General features: G+C 40.2%; 1 long non-coding RNA gene across 3 annotated transcripts; it reads left to right on the forward strand.

Annotated features, from left to right (window-relative positions):
* The first annotated feature begins 9,243 nt into the window (after positions 1-9,243).
* On the forward strand, positions 9,244-12,793 carry LOC306943511. Of its 3 annotated transcripts, none has more exons than XR_013792413.1 (5): positions 9,244-9,347; positions 9,459-9,566; positions 11,119-11,226; positions 11,595-11,943; positions 12,519-12,793. It is a non-coding gene; the product is annotated as an uncharacterized lncRNA (long non-coding RNA). The 3 variants fall into 3 exon arrangements; XR_013792414.1 differs by having other exon boundaries at positions 11,595-11,937; XR_013792415.1 differs by having other exon boundaries at positions 11,595-11,894.
* The last annotated feature ends 597 nt before the right edge of the window (positions 12,794-13,390 follow it).

Raw genomic sequence — 13,390 nt, forward strand, 5'->3', positions numbered from 1 at the left:
TAAATAATCATTGTCTTACTTTGGAAGGCTGGACTCCGAGTCGAACCCACAGGCCTCGCTGTGGGTACACTGGAAGCCACTTGCCTATCTCTGGGCGGACCTGTTAAGACAAAGGTTAGTATGATTTGACACATCGTACATCTATGTCTTAACTTGATTTATGCTACCTTTGGGGAAGTTGTCGTGTGTAAACACGGAAGGCTTTCTTCCTATTAGTGTGGTGTGTCCTTTAATTATATGGTTACAATGCATATTGCCTTCTTTTTAAAGAAATGCTAAATAATCACTCTTTAATACCTTGGTAGCTCGAAATCTCACGTGACGCCCCTGGCACCTCAGGAGGCATACTGTATCTGGGAAGACCTGCGTAGACAAAGGTTTGTATGAGTTGATACATTGGACAGCTGTATCTAAACTTGATTTATGCTACATGTGAATAATGTGCACTTACTTTGGTCACGTGGTCTGTGTTGATTACCTCGGCCTGTTGATGCACAAATGTGTTACACAATGCTTCTGTAACTGATGTACTGTATGTCATAACTTGATTTATGCTAGTTTGGGAAAACGTGGTCTTATTTCGGGGCAGTTTTCCTGTGTGTAAACACAGTCTCTTAGTGTTGGTGCTTATGGGTACAATGCCGTTAAGTAAATGCTAAATAATCATTCTCTTACTTTGGTAGGCTGGAATCCGAGTCGAACCCACAGGCCTCGCTGTGGGTACACTGGAAGCCACTTGCCTATCTCTGGGCGGACCTGTTAAGACAAAGGTTTGTATAATTTGACACATCGTACATCTATGGCTTCACTTGATTTATACTACCTTTGGGGAAGTTGTTGTGTGTAAACACGGAAGGCTTTCATCCTATTAGTGTCGTGTGTCCTTTACTTATATGGTTACACTGCAGTTGCCTTCTTTTTTTAAATGCTAAATAATCATTCTCTTAAAAAACGTGGTCTTATTTCGGGCAGTTTTCCTGTGTGTAAACACAGTCTCTTAGTGTTATTGCTTATGGGTACAATGCCGTTAAGTAAATGCTAAATAATCATTCTCTTACTTTGGTAGGCTGGAATCCGAGTCGAACCCACAGGCCTCGCTGTGGGTACACTGGAAGCCACTTGCCAATCTCTGGGCGGACCTGGCGGACCTGTTAAGACACAGGTTTGTATAATTTGACACATCGTACATCTATGGCTTCATTTGATTTATGCTACCTTTGGGGAAGTTGTTGTGTGTAAACACGGAAGGCTTTCATCCTATTAGTGTGGTGTGTCCTTTACTTATATGGTTACACTGCAGTTGCCTTCTTTTTTTAAATGCTAAATAATCATTCTCTTTAAAAACGTGGTCTTATTTCGGGCAGCTTTCCTGGGTGTAAACACAGTCTCTTAGTGTTATTGCTTATGGGTACAATGCCGTTAAAGGACCACTTTTCAACATCTCTTCATATAATTGGTCCTCACTAATGTTCATGATAAAACACCACCATTTTTTCCTACTGAGTCTGTGTCTCATAGAAGGGCTTTGGGCAGTTCGGACACCCGTCCACCAGTGACATCATCATTAGGCGGATTTTTTTTAAACAAGATTTGTTTTAAAATATATTTAGATTTGTATTATCGTGAGAACGATGGCTTCAACCTTTGCATTGCAACTTTTCAGGAAAAGAAAGCCTGCCGGTTCTATTAGTTTGGATTCACCATCGATGATGTCACTGGTGGACAGGTTTCTGAACTGCCCACAGCCTTCCTATGAGACACAGACTGAGTAGGAAAGAATTGTGGTATTTTATCATGAACATTAGTTAGGACCAATTATAGGAAGAGAAGTTGAAAAGTGGTGAAGTGGTCCTTTAAGTAAATGCTAAATAATCATTCTCGTACTTTGGTAGGCTGGAATCCGAGTCGAACCCACAGGCCTCGCTGTGGGTACACTGGAAGCCACTTGCCTATCTCTGGGCGGACCTGTTAAGACAAAGGTTTGTATAATTTGACACATCGTACATCTATGTCTTAACTTGATTTATACTACCTTTGGGGAAGTTGTTGTGTGTAAACACGGAAGGCTTTCATCCTATTAGTGTGGTGTGTCCTTTACTTATATGGTTACACTGCAGTTGCCTTCTTTTTTTAAATGCTAAATAATCATTCTCTTAAAAAACGTGGTCTTATTTCGGGCAGTTTTCCTGTGTGTAAACACAGTCTCTTAGTGTTATTGCTTATGGGTACAATGCCGTTAAGTAAATGCTAAATAATCATTCTCTTACTTTGGTAGGCTGGAATCCGAGTCGAACCCACAGGCCTCGCTGTGGGTACACTGGAAGCCACTTGCCAATCTCTGGGCGGACCTGGCGGACCTGTTAAGACACAGGTTTGTATAATTTGACACATCGTACATCTATGGCTTCATTTGATTTATGCTACCTTTGGGGAAGTTGTTGTGTGTAAACACGGAAGGCTTTCATCCTATTAGTGTGGTGTGTCCTTTACTTATATGGTTACACTGCAGTTGCCTTCTTTTTTTAAATGCTAAATAATCATTCTCTTTAAAAACGTGGTCTTATTTCGGGCAGCTTTCCTGGGTGTAAACACAGTCTCTTAGTGTTATTGCTTATGGGTACAATGCCGTTAAAGGACCACTTCACCACTTTTCAACATCTCTTCATATAATTGGTCCTCACTAATGTTCATGATAAAACACCACCATTTTTTCCTACTGAGTCTGTGTCTCATAGAAGGGCTTTGGGCAGTTCGGACACCCGTCCACCAGTGACATCATCATTAGGCGGATTTTTTTTAAACAAGATTTGTTTTAAAATATATTTAGATTTGTATTATCGTGAGAACGATGGCTTCAACCTTTGCATTGCAACTTTTCAGGAAAAGAAAGCCTGCCGGTTCTATTAGTTTGGATTCACCATCGATGATGTCACTGGTGGACAGGTTTCTGAACTGCCCACAGCCTTCCTATGAGACACAGACTGAGTAGGAAAGAATTGTGGTATTTTATCATGAACATTAGTTAGGACCAATTATAGGAAGAGAAGTTGAAAAGTGGTGAAGTGGTCCTTTAAGTAAATGCTAAATAATCATTCTCGTACTTTGGTAGGCTGGAATCCGAGTCGAACCCACAGGCCTCGCTGTGGGTACACTGGAAGCCACTTGCCTATCTCTGGGCGGACCTGTTAAGACAAAGGTTTGTATAATTTGACACATCGTACATCTATGTCTTAACTTGATTTATACTACCTTTGGGGAAGTTGTTGTGTGTAAACACGGAAGGCTTTCATCCTATTAGTGTGGTGTGTCCTTTACTTATATGGTTACACTGCAGTTGCCTTCTTTTTTTAAATGCTAAATAATCATTCTCTTTAAAAACGTGGTCTTATTTCGGGCAGTTTTCCTGTGTGTAAACACAGTCTCTTAGTGTTAGTGCTTATGGGTACAATGCCGTTAAGTAAATGCTAAATAATCATTCTCTTACTTTGGTAGGCTGGAATCCGAGTCGAACCCACAGGCCTCGCTGTGGGTACACTGGAAGCCACTTGCCTATCTCTGGGCGGACCTGGCGGACCTGTTAAGACAAAGGTTTGTATAATTTGACACATCGTACATCTATGGCTTCACTTGATTTATGCTTTTGATTTTTTGATTTAAATTTTTGAATACTGTACAGAACCCCAAGAGGGGTTCCCGTCCAGAAGGATTATAACACCAAATGGGGTTCCCGCTTACAATGCAGTCAACTTCCTTTTGTAAAATGCTAAATAGTCAGTCTCTTACGTTTGCAGGTTGTCTTAGTCAAACCCACGAGCCAGTCTGGAGGTGGACTTGGCTCCAGTCTCTCTTGGGGTGGACCTGAGACGATGACAAACATTTGACAAAAAACAGTGCACAATCAAAACAAAATATACAGTACCTGTATATTGTGGCTTGTCAATGCACACAAGGTGTCGCATAACAGATCTGTATCATTTGAAATAACTACAATTTTTGAATAATAATGCAGGCTTACTTTGGTAAGTTTCTCTGGGTTGACTCTGGCCTATCAATGCACAAATGTATTACATATTCAAATTATCTTCACACACATAATTACTTTTATTTGAATCTACATATGAATAATGTGGTAATGATGTTTGCCAAGGCATTTGTAACTTCTTGTAAAATGCAAACTAATCATTTTCTTACGTTGGCAGGCTGGAAGCTGACTGTCTCGGAATGGACCTGTCAAGACAAGGGTTTGTATCATTTGACACATCGTACATCTTCACACAGATTGACTTCTTTTAATCTACATATATGAATAAAGTCTTACTCATGAATAAGGACTGGCTCGGATCAAACACACTCTGATCTGTCTGGTCTCTGTGAGGCATTGGACCTGTGCACATGTGATGCAGTATTGTCATGATACGATGAGTATCATTTGAGACATCATACTACTACTAGGCCGCATGTGACGCAGCATTACCACATAATTATGAATGTAAGTATTTTTTATTTATGTGACATGAATATTGTATTGTGGTCTTACTTTGACGTGTTTGTGTCAAGGATTGACTCCACTCATCAAACATGGGCTGATCAAATCTTGGATCTGTTAAAACACAAATGTGCCACACAACAATGCCATCATTAGTATGATTTGACATAAAAGGCACATTGAAAAATAAACAAAATACAATTCCATTTCTGCTAGTGTATAATGTGGACTTATCATACATATGGACTTACGTTGATGGTGTTCCATGGATGCACTCTGGCCTGTCGGTGCACAAGATATGTCATAGTATTGCCAATAGCATTTGCATTTGAAATAACAGTTGCAGTCTCCACAAAATGATTATGATTGTATTTTTTCTTATGTGAATAATGTGATCTTACTTTGCTGGTTGTCTGTTGACATGGCAACTTGACTCTGCTGTTGCTGTTGTAGATTTGAGTCTGAGAATGGACATATAAGGCAAAACAATTGTTACTCAATTGGGGGTTAGAAAGCACAGATTGTTGCAGTATTTGTAATTGCTATAATGCCATGCTGTAATGAATGTTTAAATTTGTGTTTTCCTAATTTATAAAACATCACTTAAACCTACAGGTGCTGGGGGTATCAAGAGACCTTCCATTCTTGGTAAGCTCAGGCCTGGTCCTTAACGAAGAAGGAACTACGGTGAGGAAAATAAAAATAAATTACCACATTTCACTGATCTGGCTTGTATTTCACTACTAAACTGAGAACACCGTCCATAATATCAATTAAAGGCCCAATGAAAGGCCCATGTGCTTGAGGTTAAACTTTGAGTGACATCACTTACCCTTGGACTTAATCATTTGTTTTTTTGGAGGGGGTGGAGGGGGGGGAAGGGGTGGCAAACAATCTGATTTCCTTTTTTTGATGGCCGGTGAGTTCATTTTTCTAATGGGGATGGCCGGTGAGTCGGTGTCTGAGTTGGTGTCAGCTTCTGACATAGCCAACCACCCAGGCTTTCTTCTTACTCTACAAGAACAATAACATTAAGAAGGTTGGCTCCCTTGAATTACAGACTAGATGGTGTTAGAAAATATGTATATTTGCTTCTTTTGAGAGGGAGAGAGAGAGATGCTGTAAAGTGCAAATTTAGAACGTACCTAGGTTTATTTTTAGCCTGAGCATCGGATTTGTAATCTGATGTGTCGCAGTCACTAGAGCCTTTCCACTTTTTCAATACGTTATCCAGTACATCTGAAAGACATTACAAAAGATTTCTGTTACAATTGCATGTTGTTGGTTTAGAGCCGTGCAGCTGCCATTTTAACACCAAGAGTTGATTCTTAGGGTTAATGACAGTGATGCTTCATTGATCAGTTCTCACAATGAGTTTGTTGATTGAATTTGTTTATTGATAGCATGCATGTTTCTTTTTGTATTTTCAGATTACCTGATTTGTAGAGGACACGACGGATGACATGTTTTGCCCACCCTTTGTCTGCCTGTGGGGTCTCCCTGGTTTTGATGCTTCTGATGAGCTCTTGTTTCTTGCAATATGGCGGCCACCATGCCCAATCCTCATCCATCCAAGCCTCGGCCACTGGACCAATTGAGCCATCTTCAAACTCTACCAACAGGTACATCTTGTATCTGGAGGAAACCAATTTTTAAAAAACCTGTACATAGACCCCACCCCACCCCACCCCCCCTAAAAGGACTAAAGAAGGGGCCTTTCAATTGTGTGCAAAAGGGGTATTGACACAAATCTGTCCTCGAAGGGTACCAGAAACACCTTATGGTCTATGGCCTCAAGTTTGCACATCTCGGTGTTGTCAGAACCATGGCCTACCACACTAATGCCAAATGTGTCTGATGGAAGGGGGTACTCGAAAAATGAACCGTGATTGGCTAGCTTCTTAAAAACAATATATGGTTCACCCCTGCAGGAAACTATGTTGAGGGCTTTTGCTGTAGAGCCCTGAATGGAAACAAAGCAGTTTGCCCTGTCCAACTTCAATGTGAAGCGCCCCATTTTTACCTCACGGTACTGTGTGACCTCTGATCCATCAAAGGACTGCGGCACAGGACCAGAGCGGTGTAGTTTTTTCAAAGTTATTGTGGGAGTTTTTGCCCTGGGTGCCATCAGAGGGGTCTCTGATAAGCGCTTTACAATTTGGCTAACTGGGTGCTGTGGCTTTCTCACCAGTTTCTTCAGCTTTTGCAAAAAGTTTTCAAATTTGAAGGCACTGAAATCGTCCAATAGTCCATGCTTCCTGACATCCTCTGCCAGGTGAACAACATTATGCACGTTGTAGGACATAAACTTTTTCCCATACAGCTCCCCAAAATGTTGGACAAAGGAAACCAGAAGTCCATTGGCATAATCCAAATAGTCCTCTGTGAGTCCTGGATGGGAAAGAATATAGATCCCTACAGAAAGCAACAAAAAATTGTGATAAATCACTTCGTTTAAAATGTCTTTCAAAATGATTGGGCCCGTGTACAACAGAAACTGCCTAAATTCTGTCGCTTTCCAGCGTTCCAAGTCTCTGAGGGCTCTTGGTTTTCGAGCAAACTCCAGGGGGACATAACTGCACACTTCAATGAGCCTTTGAGACAACGTGGTGATGTTGTGAGAGGACAGCCTACAGTTAAGTGGACCCTTGAGCCACAGCATCAGGAGTCTGCGCATCACCCCAAGGCAAATAAGATGCATGTAGTCCAAGGGAAATCCTGACACCATTCCAAGGGATGTCCTTTGGAGGGGTGAAGTACCAAGATGGTGCTCCTCATTGGTGAACTCATTGAAGTCCTCATCGGTCCTCAAAGGAGCACCGGTATCAGGAAATACCACTCTATTGTCTGTGTATATGCCCTCCTGTGTGCACTTCCCACAGCCAAAATATCCAGTGTGCCCTTTAATGCACTTGACAAAAGCACATGCTGGAGCATCACACACAACTGAAGAGAGTTTCAATGTCAGTTCCAGGCCTTCAAAGGCAAAACCGTTCTCTAAATGCAGTAATTCAGTGATAAAGTCCTCAAAGTACTCCTCGAGCGATGTCGGCTTTGTAGAGCCACAGAACAATCCTAAAAGCACAGGGTCACAGTTAAAGTTCTTGACATGTCCGAGAATGGGCCACAATTGAGTCCTCGAGCTTTTAAAGAGTGGTAAGCCATCAATGTTCACTTGCAGGTTTACACACATATTTTGCTCTAGCTGAGCTTTGTTTACTTGCAGGATTCCTTTAATGGCATTCAACACCCCAAAGTTGTGGTATTGCCCACCGGCTTTGTCAACCACAGCCACAGAGCGCACAGTACCTAATAATGTCCTGGCATCTTTTGGAAGAGATGGGTGATGCACTGCAAGTAGCTTTAACAAATCATTTAGAGCAGTATGTGTGACACTGTGATCTGCTGCCCAAGTTGCTAAGCTGCTTTGCAACGGCTCAAAATCATCTCCATCAGAGGTCCCAGAATCATCTGACTGTTGGGGAAATGTCTCATAGGCATCAACAAAATCATCAATGTTCAGCTCATCTGGCACTTCTACACAATCCATGTACTGATGATCACTGTCGGCAATACTCTGGTCCTCGTAATAATCCACCTGTGGATCAGTGGCACTTATCTCAGAGTCCTCAACCAGTGAACAGTTGTCACTGCTTTCTTCCCCCACTGACCGAGTGGCTGCACTTCTCTCATATAAACTGTGAGTGGTGGTAGCTCTGTCATCTACCATTGACTGGCTGAGGGTGCTTCTCTCCTCTAAACTAATTGACTCCAAATGTCTGTCAACCATTTCTTTGGATTTACGCCTCAGAGTCCAATAGGATGGTCCACTACTGTATGCCATACTAAACAAAAGATTGACACAAATACACAGCTGATAACTTATTCTGAAATATTTACTTTCTGCATTTTATGGTATTAACTATGTAAGGAGGAGTTAACACTGAATTGAACATGACTACTTACTTGATGGCTTCAACTGCAAATGGATGACCTAAAAATAACAAATTGGATAGAATTAGATGGGCTTTTTCATTATTATGTATGATTTATTTTCTATTTTCCAATATCAAAATGTATTAATGATTTTTCTTGTCGCTATTGTATTAAAAAATAATTCTTACACATACACTATAACAACATTTTTAAGTGTGTGTGTGGTGTAACTTGACACGGATGTATTTAATCTTAATTTCTCTTGATTGTGTTTTACGGATTGTTTTCTCTGCCCTAGCTTCATAATATTTTCTATGTAATTGTTGTTTGCTTGTATTTTAAATTTTGCAGTTTTTAAAATGTCCTGTTTTGTGTGTACTGTTTGTTTTGTAAAACACTTTGTAACGCCGTTTTGAAAGGTGCTATATAAATAAAGGTTTATTATAATATGTTATTAGTGTCACCCAAACGTATTCATTTGTATCCAACCTGTATAAGTGGAGATAATTAATAAAATGTGAAAAGCAATGTCATTTTATCATGAACTGCAGTGTGCGTTCCTCCAGTTTGCCTGTAGATGGCGCATGCCTGTAACTTAAGTTGGTTTACAGCATGGTTTACAGCAAGGACAGTCTAAGAAGGATGAGACGCGAAGACCGTACGGGCGACGCCATGTTGCTTTGGAAGGAAAGAAACATGCGCAGTTGAGACCAAGGAAGCTGAACGCGGAAGTGTTGGCTGCATATAGCCCATTGCGCATGTTTCTTTCCTTCCAAAGCAACATGGCGTCGCCCGTACGGTCTTCGCGTCTCATCCTTCTTAGACTGTCCTTGGTTTACAGCAGGAAAACAAGTCCCTGACGTAACTTCCTGTTCTTGATTCAGAATGTGAAAAGTCGTCTGATCTGCATCGTAACATTTTCATTGTGAGTAATATATAATGCACAAATTATGTGCATTAATCATTATGTGACAATGATTAATTGTGTATGTATGCGTGGTGGGTCTGTTTTGTATAACATGCATTGCCTTTGCAGTTCCATCAGAGCCGACATGATGGATTTGGGGAGCGAAGACCCGGACATATGGTCAAACTCCACAGTACTGCAGTGTTCAGGTTCAACCATGGTTCGATGTTACCATCGGTGAGTAGTTTGAAAAAACATTTCTGATGATGCATGTGAAAGTAATGGGTTTTTACTTTGGATATAGATTACATTACGAGAAATCCTCTGCTCTATGCTGAAGTAAACTTGATGCTGCTGTATGTAGGCCTACATTTATGCGACTTAAATAACCATGTCGCTAGCCCTGAAACATGACTGTCATACGAGCGTCATGTGAACCATGGCTAGCATGTCGCATACACTGAATAGCTAAGCCTACGGTACATGCGACATACTGTCTCATTAATTATAGTAGCCATGACACTCGTACTAAACGAGTCATGTTGCTTGACTATAAGCATAGTAACCAATACTAGTACGTGTACACGTAAAGCTTATTCTGCTTAATGTAGCATTAGCTATTAAAGCCGGGGCCTTTAAAAGCCAAAAATGGCCAATGTTAACCATAGCCCACTCAAATGTATAAATGAATGAACCATTGTAAAGCGCTTTGAGCACTTGGAAAAGCGCTATAAAAATGCAATTCATTAAAGTGAAGAATAGCTAACGTAACGCAATTAGAAAATATATTATTTCGTGCGCGTCAAGGCCCTTTTAATGTCCGTCATAGCCAACATTAGTCATGTTTGGCTAGCTAGCTCGCTAAATGAATTAGTTAAGGAGACCGCCGAGCGAATAATATAATGAACACTAAAACCCTAGAATTTCTAACGTCATCTCTTGAAATATTATTTGTTATGCTCGTCACATACAATATATTCTTGAGGATACATTTCATTGCCTAGGTTCTTGTTAAACAAATGATACTGTAATTAATGCCTGCCTTGGCTGGGCTACAAATATGTAGTAGCGGTACTTACCAAACTAAACACACAAACAAACAAACAAACAACTATAAACGTTGTCAACCGAATAACAGCAACTGAAATGCAATAACTAATTATATAATAACCTAATGTTATACATTAAAAATAAACTGTTGACTTACGACGCTTAACAGCTGGACTTTGGCATTTAAATGGCTAAGCTGCCAGCTGGTTTTTGAGGCTGGTTTAATGTTCCCGCTCTTTTTTCCTCTTGCTGTAAACTGTGACGTTTCTGTGGGTTAGGTACACACAGCAATATAGTAATATATAAATATAGAATTAATTACTGTAATAAATAAAATATAGTTAATTAATATTTTAGTGTGTGTGTGTGTGTGTGTGTGTGTGTGTGTGTATATAAATAAAACAATGTATTAATTACAGTCTTATTCTATAACTCTGGGTACACATACTGACTTCTTAAATTATATTTATTTACATGCCATACATTTAATATTACTTGTAATATTTAATAGATAAAATATATATTTAAATTTATGTAATGTCTCAAATCATGAAGTGACCCCTGGTGCCCTGAAAATTGAATAATGGAAAGTAGTAGATGGTATATTTGTCTGTTTTAAAACCTCAAAAGCAGCAGTTCTTACTCGACCACAGCAGATTGTGGGAATTTGCTAAGTAATCATATAATTCACCCAGATTTTATTCATTTGATGTTATATTTGCTATTTATCTTATTGTAGATGGGACAAAATCATCCAAGGATCCAGGGTTTCCTTGCTGCTCCAGATAAAGAAGGAATTATTGGGCAAAAGTACGAGCTGAAGCTAGCCTCAAGTAGGAGACCGCAGGTAATTAATTTAAAATGTGTGTCTGTGAAATTAAAATGTTGTATTAGTAACAGGCCATGTATTAATAAGAGGCTATTTTGTTTTCATGGCACTATATATTTGAAGTTGTTGGAACATTACATTATTGTGAAGTACCTCAACCTTGCACTGACAGCTGTCTGCTAAATGCCTAAACTGCATACATTATTGTAATTTGACTATTATTTTGTAGCTCCTATGTACAGTAGCACATCAACATATGTAATTCGTTTTTATTTAACCATCATTGAACCAGACACATTTCATCCATTTTTTTTTTGCTGTTTAGTATTCTCAATTTACTCATCTGCCCTCATTACTGATTCATCCACCCACCACCCTTCCTCTAGAGTACAGCCAGCTGCCACCATCTAGGGACTCTGGAGACGGCCCAGTGAGCGCGACGGGAGACTGTCCGTGTCGGGAGGGTACAGCAGGCCGATGCCGTGACGAGTGGTCACACGGGCGGGCGTCTTCACCAAGCGCATCCCTTGGCCTTCAAGCTGTGGGACGAAAGATTGGTGAGAGTAGACGGCCATCCGCAACGCCCGTCTGGAACAGAGAGGAAGCTGAGGCAGGTCCAGGATCTTCTGGCTGCCAGTCTGCGACCGGATACACCAGCTGATCGGACAGAACATCAATGACCTCGGGTGATAACAGGACTATAATAGCATGAATGGAATTATGACAGAGGTGATGGTTAGTTTACTACTTAAGTCATTCTTTTCCTTTTACAGGATTGCCCAAAAGGTAGATTGCGATCTACCAGTAGATCACAAAGGCTGTGCAGGTAGATCACATGACATGCCCCTAAAGAATATTTAATTGAAATGCACAGGACATGCCCCTAAAGAAAATGTAATTTAACTGCACAAACATCGGTAGCATTACAAATAAAATAAAACCCTACCTAACCCCCTCTATTTCCCATTCCAAGTGCATTTGTCTTATATGTAAATGTAATGCCATTTGGCGCTATACAACTATTTTCAGCATAATTATTTCGGTGGGTAGATCTTGACATTTTGATTACATATCCTCATTATTGCAAACCTTGTGGTCACTAAATTATTACACTGGATCCAATTCCGGGAGAAGAGCGTATGCTAAATGCCTAAATTGTATAAAGAACAGTCAATGCATCACTTTATTCACTATCAATCTGACAATGCACCAGATTGCACCATTTCCTTCTACAGTGGATGCAATGGTTGCATAATTATACTGTGGTTTAAGGGTCCTCCTAACTGTATGCTGTCCTCTTATATCACCAGGTTGTCTCAAAGGCCTGGAGTCCCCCTGGAGTTTTCTCGAAGGCCAAGGAATGGTGTCAGGATTCACCTTGGACTACTCATTTCAAGGACCATGTTGACCTGAAACTGATACCTTAACATTGTTTATTTTAATGTTGTCAGTGCAAAATGTGTAACTCCATTCATTTCAGATAAACATTTACTTTGAACAAATCTTTGAAGTCCATTTGTGGTTACAGAAAGTACAGCGTCACAACACTTGTGTATTTAAGTTAACACCATGATCAATTGACAACCAGGGCACAACGTATAAAAGAAGACTCTCTTAACCGTTCACAAATTGGAACTTGTGTTTTCATTTAGTACACAGCCGTACACACATACCATTACAGCAAACTGTAGAAATGGAACACCATATGAATGATAATCTCCTTTTGTAAATTGATTTGAGAAGTGTGCAGTTAACAGTGTAAAGAAGTCAGTCTAATGCAGATAAGGTAGTGCAAATTATGCCATCGATTTGTGGAAAACTACGATACCTGCAACCTTTAAGGCCAGCAGGATAACAGTCAGTTTCTCTCCTGTACACTCAGTCCCTTAACTGGTCTGACAGAACGTAAAAAAATGAAATGGCTGTACTCTAGGGTGGACTTGAACTCAACTGTTCCAGTGAAAATACAACCCATCAATGAACCTGAAAGGGTTATTGTTGTGTACAACATCCTTCTCAAACTTCCCCATGAACAGATTTGTGCAATTTCTGACCCCAGAAAGACATGGGTACCATCAAGTCACATACCCCTCAGCTATGGATTTGGGGATTGCCCTGCCATCAACACAAAGAAGTTTACAAACCAAATATGGTCTAGTATTAGGACCAATAATGTCCTATG

This window comes from Electrona antarctica (assembly GCF_951216825.1).
Source record: "Electrona antarctica genome assembly, chromosome: 19".
NCBI lineage: Eukaryota > Metazoa > Chordata > Actinopteri > Myctophiformes > Myctophidae > Electrona > Electrona antarctica.